The sequence below is a fragment of the Vicugna pacos genome, chromosome 19, assembly GCF_048564905.1.
Source record: "Vicugna pacos chromosome 19, VicPac4, whole genome shotgun sequence".
Lineage (NCBI taxonomy): Eukaryota > Metazoa > Chordata > Mammalia > Artiodactyla > Camelidae > Vicugna > Vicugna pacos.
Genome location: NC_133005.1, coordinates 27,416,986 through 27,430,885, shown reverse-complemented (window position 1 = coordinate 27,430,885; position 13,900 = coordinate 27,416,986). Strand labels below are relative to the sequence as shown.

The following is a 13,900-nucleotide window of genomic DNA, read 5'->3' as shown; positions in this document are numbered from 1 at the left end:
ATGTTTCTTCCCAAAATTAACCAGCTCAGATTGTCTTTTTCTCCTCTCAGCAAATCCTTCTACACATTTCAAAGCTCCATTAACTTGCCACCTTTTCTGTGAAGCCTTCCTTGGTTGATTTTCAATTAGAATTATACACACACATACATACGTATATACACAGGATAGGGTAGAGGCTTCAGTCTTACCCTTAGGACTTTTAGCCCCTTGAGGTCAGGGACCATCTTTGCAGCCCCAAGTGCTTGGCTTATAGTAGGTCCTAGGTAAAGACTCAGTGAATTTCCATTGCTCCTTTTCGTTGCTCAAAGAGTGATGTTTTCCTGTTGCCCTTCTGTTCCTCTTTCTTGCCCTTCAGTTTCTCTTTGCTGTCCTCTTTAGATTCAACTTCTGGTCATCACCGGCCACTCTAGTCCACCCTGTTGTGTCTGAAAATTTGCAGAAAATGGTCCCAAATGAAGAAGCCTGTTTATCCCCAACAGTGGAGTTGGTATATGTCACTTAAGTATACAGGGCAGCTTTTATTTGCATGTTACACTAAGGTAGCCTGAGGCTTTTAGCTTCTTAGTCTATCCCTAAACACATGTAAGATTCATTTTTACATTTTTTTGCCTTACATGGCTAACTGCCCAAATGTTATCAGAGTAATCCACAATTTTTTTTTTTTACCATAAATCATTTCATAGTATTTATACCAATAAATGTTCGGAAGGGCCCTTTGAGAGACAGTAGATCTGTGCATAGGTCCTCTACATAAATGAAGCTTTTAAAAGAGTTTTTCCAAATAATTTTCTGCAAATAGATTGAGCTGTTATTATGCTAAGACATGTTGCTGGGTATGATGTGAGATTCTCATGGTTCTTGTTGAAAGCACTTTACTAGCTAACTGGGAAACACCATGTCTAACTGTAAGTCAAGCCTAAAACAAGCCATGGTAGCATTACAAGCAAAGCAACATGAGTATAATGGTATATTCAAGTATAGAGGAATAAGATATTCCAACATGGGACATTTCATAAAATCATACATTGCTCAGGGCTGAAAGGAAGTGTCAGGTCATTGAGTCCAACCGTCTTGCTTTTATAGACCTCATCCTGAGAAGCGAACTTGTCCACGGTCGCAGAACTGGTGCTGCAACTTGAATCTAGACTTTTTATCCATTAAAGATTTATCAGTATTTCTCTCAGTGAGTTCATCCTTAAAAGACCAGCAACTCTATTAAAATTTGTGCTTAGGACAGGGGTGAGGAAGGGATAACAAAAATATGATTCATGTCTTCAGGGAGCTTATGGTCTGTTGGGGAATAGTAAAGAACTCTTCTCTTTCACTGAAGACAGCATGTAACTAATTGTTAAATTGTGGTAGAGGGACTAGGTAATGTCATAAGCGTTGGAAGAGGAGCAAGAGGGATCAGTATGAGCTACTGATGAGTGGTACTGATACCACTTTGGCTAGGATCTAAGACTTTCTGGACTTTGACAGATTGGTACAGTCAGAAGTAATCAAAAGGACAAGGAATGCATTTTGAAGTAGGGTAGTAAAACCAAAGCGAGGTAACAATGCCTGACAATAAAATGTTTAAGGGACAGTAAAAAAAAAAAAAAAAAACTGGCTTGACCAGGGTGGCTTGACTGTTAGAGCAGTGGTTCTCAACCTTTAGTGTGCATCAGAATTACCAGAAGAGTTTATTAAAACTCAGATTGTGGAGAAACACCTTCAGAGTTTCTGGTTCAGTAAGGCCTGGAGCAGGGCCTGAGAATTTATTTCTAACAAGTTCCCAGATGATGCTGGTGCTTCTGATCCAGGGACAGCACTTCGAGAACTTGAGCTGGATTAGAAAGTTGAGAAGCTAGAGTCAGAAACTGTCAAAGAACCTGTTCCAAAAGAGTGTGTGTGTGATACACCAGCATAGGAGAGTTCTGGAAAGAAACATTCCAAACTGTAATAATAGTCACTTCAGGAAGTGGGATTTAGGGGATTGGAGAATTCTCTTTTTACTCTGTATCTTTTAAAATTATTTTTGCATTGTACACATACTGCTTTAGTGTTTTAAAAAGGAAAGAAAAGTAAGAGTTCTTTTCGCAGGATATGTACTAAAATATTTATGGATTAAAAAAGAGCTTGCTAAAGTAATCTAGTGTCATACAACAAACATTTTTAGAGTGTCTGCTGTATGCCAGATGCTCCTGGTTCTGGAAATACAAAGCCTTTGCTAAAGCTTACAGTCTGGTGATCAAGATGGGCAGATAGCAGCTCTGCTGAATATCATGTGAGCTTCCTAAGATCAAGGACAAGGGTCTAGCTCTGTGCGTGGCAGATAATAGGCACTTGGTACATGATGAATGAATGAGCAAATCCAGACAAGAAGTGAGGACAGTCAGAAAGAAAAGGAAAGGGCAAATGGGAGATTCTGGAAGAAAAATTGATGAGCCTGTATAGGGATGATGAAAGGAAGGAGTGTGTCAAGGACTTTCAAGTCCAAAGATTGATAACATTTTGGGATGACAGTAGAACTTGGTGTCAAGTCATCTATTCTAAAAGATCTTTTTAAACCATCCCCCTAAGTCCCACTTTTTTTTTTTTTTCCAGAGACTGCTTGAAAATAGCACACAAAAACTTAACCTAAGGGGAGGGTATACCTCAGTGGTAGAGTGCATGCTTAGCATGTATAAGGCCCTGGGTTCAATCCCCATTGCTTCCATTAAAAACAAAGAAACAAACTTAATTACCTCCTTCCTCCCCAAAAAAGAACAAAGCAAACAAAAAAACCACCTAGATATAGTATGAGTATTTACCAGGGCTTTCTTCAGTAAATGAAAAAAAAATTTTTTTAATCACAGTGTTAATTCTATTTGTAATATTGACCTACAAATAGCCTTTAATCGTTCTCTTATGTATTAGTGTGAAATTAACCGAGATGTATGGAGGATGTTTTAAACGGATATTTGAATACAAAATGGGTATCCTGTCTTTTGATCTTATCTCTTCAGTGAAAGGATGGTGTAGTTGACTCAGAATTCTTTCATGTTCCCATAGTGCCTCACAGAGTTTGACACATTATCAGTCCTAAATAAATATTTGTGGTTGATAGCTGAACGGGGTGTACTTTGGAAGAAATATGGCTTCATTGCATTCTGAGTTGAATTCTGTACTAACACTAATTAAAACACTAACATGCCATGCTGTTAAACTTGGTAGAGATCATGATGCAGAGCGGACTTTCTCCCCAGCTTTTTGTTTGGAGGTGCTGCTTTTTTATATTCCTCAGAGATATGGAAATATGAAAATTAATTTCCCAGGGAGAGGGGTTTAGCTGTGTCTATTTGATCGTAATCCCTTCACCACATAAAAATGCCCACAGACTACAGTTTGAGTTCTCAGTTGGCCAAGTATAAATTTCTGATACAGCCACTCTTCATACTTGATTTTATTACTAATTATTTTAAGGGTTTTTTTGTGTGTTTTTTTTTTTTTGGTTGTTGTTATCAGTTTTGCAGTATCTTTTTAAAGGTAACACTGCTTCAGATTTGGAGACAGTACTTTTGTTTGAGGAACTGTGAGTGTGATGGCCCCGAAACTCATAAATACAGTACATCAGGAAAAGGAAAATTTAGCTCATGAAAACATACTTCCCATTTCTAATGATAGGATGAGAAGTCATATCAGCTTTTCATTTAACTGGTAATCGTCATATGGTAGTCTTTCCAGAAATACCATTTGCTTTCAAAACAGACACAGTTGTTTATTAAAAATGACAGATATTTCCTTACAATGCTTCTACGCTTTTAAGCCTGAACTTTCAACTTATGGATAAAAACTGAATGCTTTTTGAAATTGTGAGGTTTTTTTTTTTTTTCCAGCTCTGAAACCATTTTATGTGAAACCCTAATAATTGGCAGAGAAAGGAGAAGAGAGGAGTCAGGCTGGCTATTATCTCTTTATCTCTGCAGTTGAGAGAGCTCTGGGGACCAGGCCCCTCCAGCCATTCTTCAACTTTTGAAGATGTTGATTCTTTTAAACCTTTGTGTTGGGACAAGATTTTAACCAGAGTGTTGACTAAAATGTAGCTTTGGGTAATTTAGACAGTTCACAGGGTAGTTGCTTTTCATATACCCCCAGAAAGGCGCAGGTCTTTCCTATTCATTAAAGTAATAATGGTGATCATAGTGATACCAAAACTTTGTATGTGCTTTTCAATTTTCAGAATTCTTTGATCATTAAGATCCTGGTAGACTCCAGTAGCCAAACCTGAAAAAAGTAAGAAAAATTAATGGCCAGTTGGCATCAAGTGGGAAAAGTCATTTATAGAGAGCTGCCTAAGCTGTAGCTGCAGGCTGCTCAAGGTCAGATCCTTACTCTACCACTTGCCAGCTGTGTGACCTACAGCATATTACAAAACCTCTTCAAGCCTTAGTTTCTTCATCTGTAAAACGGGAAGGATTATGGTACCTATATCTTATAGGTGTGTTGGGAAATAAAATGAAATAACGAATGGGTAAATAAAGTGCATATTATTGTATCTGGCATAGGATAAGTGATCAATATATCATGAGCATCAAGGTAGTGTGAGTATTAAGTACTGCCTCTTAGGGCTCTTGTTTGTCCCTTACCTCCATTCCAGCAATCTTAAAGAACAACTTGTTTTCTGTCTTATAGCTGGTGGAAACCTAGAACCCACCCCAAGAGCACGTACCAGAGCCTTGCCAGCAGTAGCTTTCCTAGTGTCCTGAGCTGCATCCTTTAAGAGTTGAAGGCAGAAGGTAGTGCTTCTGCTTCTAGAGTTACTTTAATATGACCCCTTTTGTTAGAGCTTCAGGTGGTTGATGGGTGCTGGGATTAGCAAGAACGCCCCTTGATGTGTGTTGCTTTGTTCTAATAGCTATCTGTACCAGCACCCTGGAATGAATAGAATGGTTATACAAGCAGACTTAGATTCCCAGCTTGGCAGTCGCTGCAGACCTCCCGTTTACCACCTGCTGCCAGAATCCAGAAGTGACTCAACGGGAAGAGGGGCTTGTCGTAAGGGATACCACTTTTCCTTTCAGAAAAGCACAAGGTGTGTGGATGGCCCTTATCCAGGGCTGAGGACTGCTAGAGATACTTACTGGTAAAATGAGAGTCTGTGAGCATGTTTCAGCGGCTGCCTTTGGTCACTCCCTCTCGCCCCCTGGCTTATGGGAGTAGCATCTCTGAGTATTTTTTGCTCATGAAGAGTGACCTAGACTTTCCTTTACGTAGTGCAAAAGCTCAGTTAGCTATATTTTTAGAAGTCGTTCCACGGAGCTGGATGGTTTGGCTTGTTTATCTGGCTTTCTGGGGAGTCTCCTGAGATGCTTTCCTTTCCTAAGGGCCCCCAGGAGGCAGCAATGAAACCAGCATCCATTACCCTAGACACTTGCTGTTATGCTTAAGTCAGTCTTTTTATGTTAGATTAATTCAGGCTTTAACCTTGGCAAAACCTGAGAGCCAAGTAAGTCATCAGATTGTGCTTCTTATAGACCGAAGTATGGAGTTTAGCCCAGTGCTCTGCAATACCTTTCAGAGCCTGGAATAGGAGTCTAGATGCCATTCCCAGCCCCAAACCCAGCCAGCTGTGTGATTTTAGGCAAATCAGTTATATCTGTAGGCCTCTTTTCTCATCTGAGACTGATGGTATGACTGTGGACCAGTGGTTCCCAGCCCTAGTTGTATTTGAGAATCACCTGTGGAGCTTTAAAAACAATACCTGATTGGGAAGGGTGTATAGCTCTAGAGGTAGAGTGCTTGCTTAGCATGCACAAGGCCCTGGGTTCAATCCCCAGTACCTCTCTTAAAAATAAGTAAATGAGCCTAATTACCTCCTTTGCTCACAAAAAAATTTAAAAACAAACAAACAAAATACAATACCTGGGCCCTATCTTAACTGGATTAAATTGGACCTTTAGGGTCGGGGCCTGGGTATTGACATTTTTCAAAGCTCCCCAGGTCTTTCTAACATGTAGCTAAGAGAACTACGGGACAAGGTGCTACATTTTAAACAACTGTGTCATTTTGCTCCTCTGAAACCCTCAGAGGTTGTCCACACAGTAAAGTCTGATTCATCTGCTCTGTGTTCCGACCAGCCTTGTGTTCTTTCCCAGCTACATTGTTCTTTTTGATGTCTCTTGGATATGTTGTGTACATTGATTTCTTTCCCAGCTTGGATGTCCTCACCTGGAATGTCCTCTCCTCCCTTCCGCTATCCAAAACACAGCCATTCAAGGCCCATCACTCTCAACTCCTTTGGGAAGCTCCTGACCATCCCAGTCCTTAGTTATTTCTCTCACCTCTGCACTGGTTCTGAGCTGCGTTTAACTCTGACTTAATGCAGTGAACACTAGATGTAAGACGTGATACTCAGGCAACATTTTGTCCTTTTGGGGAAGAGGGATACATGGTTTGACTTGTGTATTGTTGAACATCTGTGTAGTATCGTGTATTGTTGGCTGTTTCATTATGTGTGTATATATTGTAGCTATTAGTTGATGGATATCTATCCATGACATGTCTCCAGTGGGCATTTTTGGCTTAATCACCTGTTACTAACAGCAATTTTCTGCTCTTGCCAAACTGGAACATTTTCCAGCAGACCTATGTTCTCTCATCTTCTTGCTTTTATGTTCTCCCTTTCTGGAATTCTTTCTTTTAAAAATTCGTCTCTCATCCTCACCTACAGTAGTTTTATCTATTCTTCAAAGTCCAGTTCAAATATTATCTCCTCCATGAAACTTTTTCTCAGCTCCCACAGCATGCATAAACTGACCTTGACCCTAAACCACTGTAACCCTTGGAGCAGTGGTTCTTAACCGGGGGTGATTTTGTCCCCCACCACAGAATATTTGGAAATATCTGGAGACACTTCTGGTTGTCACAGCTGTTGGAGGAGGGTGCTACTGGCATCTAGTGGGTAGAGGCCAGGGATGCTGCTGAACATTCTACAGTGTGCAGGACAGCTCCCATAACAAAGAATTATCTGGCCCAAAATATCAGTGGTGCTGAGGTTGAGAAACTGCCTCACAGTTTGTCCAATTTATAGGCTCCTGTTTATCCTGCCTTGAACTGTAGTGATTTGTTTATAGACTTAATCTCCCCTACTCAAATGAATTAATGGGTGAAGGCAGACTCCAGTTCCAAATCTGGGCTTTCTTGTTATTAACTTCATATTAAGGTTTAATCCTAGAGCCTGTGGCCTGATCCTAACTGCTCAGTGTAATTTAGGACCAGAGATCCTTAGTGTGGGGTGGGTGCAGGGAGGCAGTAGGCTGAATTTCTCTCCTTTCTACCTCCAGGTCTTTTCATCTGTGATAACCTGGGAGGAAGTGCAACACAGGGCATAGATAAGCATTTGGGAACAGAAGAAAATTGGGTTTCTGTTCCAGCTGTTGCATTTATGAGTTGTGTCATTTTGGTCAGTCCATTTTACCTCCGTAAGCCTCAGTTTCCTCATCTCTGTAATAGAAATGATGCAGTGCCCCAGTGTTTTACCTCACAGTGCCATTGTGATAAGCCAATGAGATGTAAAGGTGCTTTGTAAATTGTAAAGTGCTGTAATAGTCATTCAGCCAGCGGTTTATAGATAAAAGAGAGGATGTGAATCAACTTGCTGCAAGAGCACCCCGTCTACCCTCCCAGCCAGTCCTCTGGCCATTTCCTCCAGCTTTCCAGTCATACCTGCTTCGGCACCAGCTCCAGCTGGCCCATTCCAGCTCAGTCTCCTTAGCAAGCCTCCTCTGTGTGCTGCCTTCATTCTGTGTTGGTTGTCTGTGTGCAATCCTTGCCAAAACTAAAAATGACTGACTCTGCCCCTAGAATACAAACTAGTGGCCCGGTGTCACTACATCCTGGCAGAGCATGACAACGGCCAGGCAAATTACCTTGGTCATGGGCAAGAGCTACAAAATAAGACCGCTTGTAGTTTAGAAAGCCAATGCTGCATACAGTCCCTTACTGTCTTTTTAAAGTAACAAAGCTATGTTTTGGGGGGCGGGGTAGAGGGTGGGAAGGGATAGACTGGGATTTCAAAATTGTAGAACAGATAAACAAGATTACACTGTATAGCACAGGGAAATATACACAAAATGTTATGATAAATCACAGAGAAAAAAATGTGACAATGAGTGTGTATATGTCCATGTATGACTGAAAAATTGTACTGAACACTGGAATTTGACACAACATTGTAAAATGATTATGAATCAATAAAAATGTAAAAAAAAAAAGCTATGTTTTTATGCGCTCAAAATCTCAGTGAGATTTTTCTAAGTGAACTTCATGTAGGGTGTGATAAAAGCCTGAGACCCTCAGGCCCCTGGAATCAGGCCAAGTGCACCCTCCCACTGATTTGCTGAGTGACCTTCATTGAACCTCATTAGGTTGATAACTGGGTGACCTCTTAGGATTATAGTAAGAGCCCTGTGCAGCAGAGGATAGGAGAGTGCTTATCCTGGGGAATAATGGAAAGTACCGCATTGACAGGGAGCTCTTGGGTCACAGATTGTCAGTCCTGTCAGGGGCCTAAACTGTCATCCTGCCCAGCCTCTTCTCTTGACAGATGGGGAAGCTGAGGTCCAGAGAGGGAAAATGTTTCACCCAGTGCCACTCAACTAGGTGGGGGCCCACCTGGATCTAGAGTCCACATCTGATATGCTTATGGGCTCTTTCCATGATTGAGCATCCATTTTTTGTGAGTGAACAAACAGGTTGCACTGTATCATTGGACTTCTCTAGGGTTCTCACCACCACATCAACCAGGGCCCTTGCACATTTTTCTGTTTTCTATTTCAGAGTTTTGGCACAAAAATTAAAAGTCAGTAATCTTGATGATCTTTAAAAGCCCTCTCAGTGTTGACCCTGAGTATCAAAGAACACTGGTGCCTTTCCTGATCATTTTTGTTTGCACTTCAATTCACAAGTGTAATTTTCTAAATGTTCAGCAAGTCATAGTCATGGGCTTTTTAGCACAGAGAACTGAATCTTTTTTTCGCTGGATTTTAATGCCATTGACTTGCTCTGTCAGGAGAGTGTGGCTGTTTCTTGGCCTCCTCCTCCTCCTTCCCTCTTCAGCATTTGACAGTCTCCCTGCCCTTCCATGTAAATTTCTCTTCTCCCTTGACTTCTTTGGCATTGTATTTCTGCTTTTCCCCTTGCATCTTTGATCTTTTTTTCCTCCTTTGTTTCTTACTGGATCTGCTTTCTTTTCCATCACTGAATTATCTTTCAGAAGAACCCAGGGCCTGCAGCTCCTCCTTGTCTCTGGTTTGGTGACAAGCCTACACATTTTCCTCATTGATTCTCACTCTTTGGTGCCAAAATTTTAGCTCTGATTCAAAAAAAAAATGTTTTTCACCAATTTCTCTGTTATTGTTTCTCGGTTCCCCCATTTCTGTTAATTGTGCCATTCTTCTTTTTTATCCCTAGAAACCTTGGCAAAATCTGACTCGTCTGACCTCAATCTTTTTTTTTTTTAAACCAGATTTGTGCCCCTTAGATCCCTCTTTTTCTTTATGTCTGTGATTCCAGTAGCCTAGTCAGATTCTTGTCACCTTTCAGCTTGATTTCTGCAGTATCTACTAAACTCTTCTCTCTGTCTCCAGTGTATTCCCCCTCTAGTTGGTCTGGCCTATTGAATCTTTTTAAAATCCCATCTAGTTTACTGAAATCTTTTTGGAAGAAGGCAGGATGAAGTTAGATTCATAGAGTTTGTTTCTGCTCCATCCTCATCATCTCTGTTAAGCATTGTTGCTAATAATCAGGCCTTTAAGTTCTTCACCTTCACCTTCACCTCACATGATTCCATCTCCTCAGCTGATGAGGTCACATGTTGGACTGTCATCGCTCAAAACTGATTATATCTGAGATCCTAAACAAGATCCCCAGGTGACTGTATATTAAGGTCTGAGGCTTACTGTTCTAACAACAAGCAAGAAATAGCCCTCGTTTCTGAAACTGGGTACCAAGTAATAGCTGGGATTTTGTTTCACTTTTCCCTACTCATCCCATGTTCTCCTCATCCTTAGCTAAATACTGAGATAATGAGGGTTCTTGTCCTGGTGTGATGACTCAAGCCTTCATTATAAGGCATCTCGGAGTCATTGATGGTGTAGGATTGCTCTGGGCTTCTATTACCTTTACTTCAAGGAGGTGCCTCTGTGTGTAGAGTGGAAGAAACTTGCCCAGGGCCCTACAACCAGTAGATGGGGTCAAGTATAGACATAATGATATAGTGGGAAATGCAAAGTTTTTAAGTCCTTGCCCCGTTACTTACTTAGATGTGGATATTGGAAAAGTCACTTAACTTCTCTAAGCCCGTTTCTTGCCTATAAAGTAAGAGATGAAGATATCTAGCTGGGAGGATTGTTATGAGGACTAAACATAAGTTCCTTCTATTATAATTCCGGGCACAGAGTAAGAATTATACTTGTCCCCTTTCCCTTTCTAGCCCTTTGATACCAGGCTCACTTCCTCAGTTTGAGGATGGCTGTTTTTTACTTGTCACTTTTCCCTCTATCTCATAAAACTGGGAAAGAGTTCTTATCTACTACAGTTTATAAAATCGCTACTAAATTTAAAAAATATTGAAAGCCCTTAGTACCAGGATGGGATCTGGCAACCATACCATTTGTGCAGATGAGGGCACTGCAGGCCTGAGATCCCCAGGAAGGGGCCAGTCTGTGTAGCTGAGGAATCTGGAGATGGAGTTTTCCACCATGTGATCCTAGTTTTCTTATGGGTGTTATAAAACTGCTCATTGGCAAAGGTTCAGGATAATGAGACCTGAGCAAAAATTGAGTCTCTGGAAGAATGCCTCAGGTCCCCTGAGATGTGAAAGGTGAACATCTACTGTCTTGTTGCCAATTCCTAAGTCACGACGTCTGCACTGACTACATTGGGCCCAGCTGATAGGAACAGCCTTCTCATTTAATTTGCTTGTCCTGGCACAAACACTGAATTTTTCTTCATATTTGAAAAAATGCACGAGAACACTATGTGAAAGCGCGTCACTTGGACCTGAGGGCACCTCAGGCTTCCTTGTGTCCCTGAGGCTCCTTGACAAGCCTCCCCAGGTGAAGTCACATTTGAATGATTAACATCTTGCAGTGCCCTGCTTCCAAGTGTGTGAATTAAAATAGGGAATAAAGCAAGTGAGTTGAAAAAACAATTTCAGGAAGTCACCATTTTACATGGGGGGAAAAATCAAGTGGAAATAGACTACAGTGTTAATAGTGATTGTCTTTAGATGGAAGGACTATGAGTATCTTCATTATTCTGTGATTTCCACATTTTCTTAAGTGAGCACATGTTGCTTTTTTAATAGGAAGAAGAACCTTAAAATTGCCATTTTAAGTTCTGATTCTTTTTTTGTTTTTTAATTTTTGTTAGGGAGGAGGTAATTGGGTTTATGTAAATATTTATTTATTTATTTATTTATTTATTTATTTATTTATTTATTTATTTATTTATTAATGGAGGTGCTGGGGATTGAACCCAGGACCTCGTACATGCTAGGCATATACTCTACCACTGAGCTATACCCTCCCCACAAAATTGCCGTTTTAAATTACTGATAAATAGTGAAGTCCAAATGAAAAGCAGCTACAGTTTATAGTATGATTAATAAACACACAGTGAGTAGCTCTCACTTAGGCCAGTGTTTGGAGAGTTAACTGGATCAAAGTGGGGACTATAAAAGAGAGAATTTTAGATGCTGGCTGAAATTTGTGATAAAAGAGTCAAGCCATCTCATCCCCTTTTGAAGTGTGACTTATAAAAAATAAATTTAAAAATTCAATTTCTGAGCAGTCAGTAGCTCAACCAAATGTACAGGGTGCTGGGTTCTGAGAGAAGAGCCCCGTCCTGTAGGGAGGGAGGTGTTGGGCTTATGCTCTCTAAATGGCATGAAGGTTTGGGATCCTCACAGTTAGCATGTGGGTCCATAGTTTGAGCAGTGTTCCCAACTGGCATCCTCTGTGCTCTTCAAAGTAATGGTAGAAGGGCTTTTGTTAGTTGGATTTAAGTTAGTCACTGTTGAGAGCAGGATTTATTTTGGTGTATTGGTCAGTGTGAATGAACAATGTTACTTGCCATAACAGCAAACAATGGGTGCTGCAGCCACCAAGCCCTCAGCCACTGCAGCGACCCCCTCCAGAGGCGCACTCTGAGGGGACTCAGGATGGGGAAGAACAAGACACTGGCCCTAAATTGCTACGGTGCATATCAAAGGAATGATTTTAATGAGCCCAGACTCTTGCATCTTCCCATACATAGAAAAGCACTGAATTCATTAGTTTGATGTCTGGTTTTCTTTAATTAACAGTAATCTTTTGATGTTCTGACTACCTGGTCTTTGTTGCAAAACCCCCTGTATATTCTGGCTCCTCCCTTACCTCTGAGCAGTCCCTCAGAGCCTGAGAGGCTCCCTCCCGGTCTTGAAGTCCTCAGAAAGTCTGCCAAATAAAACGTAATTGTCAGCTTTTAGGTTGCGCTTTTTTTTCAGTTGACATCCTGGAACACATCCCTCTCCATTGCTAACTAAGTCAGAAACATACAGTCCTATCACTGGAGGGAAAAACAGAAAAATATTGGCCTAACTAGGATCTACTCACTGTGTGTTTGTTAATTACACTGTAAACTGTGGCTGCTTTTTATTTGGGCTTGACTATCAGATATAGGAAACTAATATCTTATAAAGGATTCCCACCAATCGGAAGTATTTGCTCCTCCTTTGAACTCCTCTGGCCCGTCTTTTTAATTCTCATTTGTAGCTTGCTGTCTCCTCTACTCTTTAGTAAGCTTCCGGAAGGCAAGGACCTTCTCTGTGTCTTCCATAATGCTTTCTTTGCACAATGGGTACTCAATAAATGGTTGATGAATGTCCAAATTCCTAAGTTACTGAATTAGGATTTTTCCTGACTTTAATGAATTCAGGGCCAAGACAGAGGAGATGAAGCCTACTGCTTCGGAGTCTGGGTGGGAATCGCTTGCATGCAACATCCAGGATTTGCAGCCTCTCCGCATGGCTTCCTGTACTGTGGGATGGAGGCTCTGCCTGCCTACTCCAACTTCTCTCTCCTCCTAGAACTCTGTTTCCCTAAATTCTCCCTCTCTGTATTAGTTACCTACTTCTGTGTAACAAATCACTCCAAAACAAAATCATTTATTATGTCTCATGGTTTCTGCGGGTCAGGAATTTGGAGCAGGCTTGATAGGGCAGTTCCAGCTCCAAGATCTCTCATGTGTTTGCAGTTAGATGTCTCTGGGGCTGCAGGTCATCTGAAGTCTTTTTTTTAAATATTTTTTTTAATATCTTTTTTTTTTGTTAGCAGGGGGAGGTAATCAGGTTTATTTATTTGCTTTTAGAGGAGTTACTGGGGAATTGAACCCAGGATCTTGTGCATGCTAAGCACATGCTCTGCCACTTGAGCTATACCTTCCCCCTCATTTGTAGTCTTGACTGGGGCTGGAGGATCCATTTGCATGGTGGCTCGCTCACATGGCTGGTAGGTTAGTACTGACAAGGTGGTTCCTTTCCCCAGAGGGCTGTTTGAATGACCTCACAATATGGTAGCTGGCTCTCCTCCCTCCCCTCCCTGCTCCAGAGCCTATCAATCAAGACCACAGCATCTTAAAGCAGAAACTATAATGCCTTTTATGATGTAGCTCCAGAAGTCACATATTGTTGCTTCTGGTATATTCTGTTACCTACCCAGGTGATCCCTGATTTATTTGGGTGGGAGATTACCCTGCCGTGATTCTCCAAGTGAAGGCTAGTGAGCTTAGCCTTGGTTCGTCTCTCTCTTTATCCTAGCCTACAGCATTAACCTTCGATTTTTGTTCTCCCTTAACCCATCCTCCAAACTGTTGCTTTCTTTTCTTTTTCTTTTTCTGG

At 41.2% G+C, this 13,900-nt stretch overlaps 1 protein-coding gene across 2 annotated transcripts in view; it reads left to right on the top strand.

The window, feature by feature from the left end:
- NDRG3 (NDRG family member 3) overlaps window positions 1-13,900 on the top strand; it is a 60,888-nt gene that overhangs the window by 1,384 nt on the left and 45,604 nt on the right. The window lies entirely within an intron of this gene.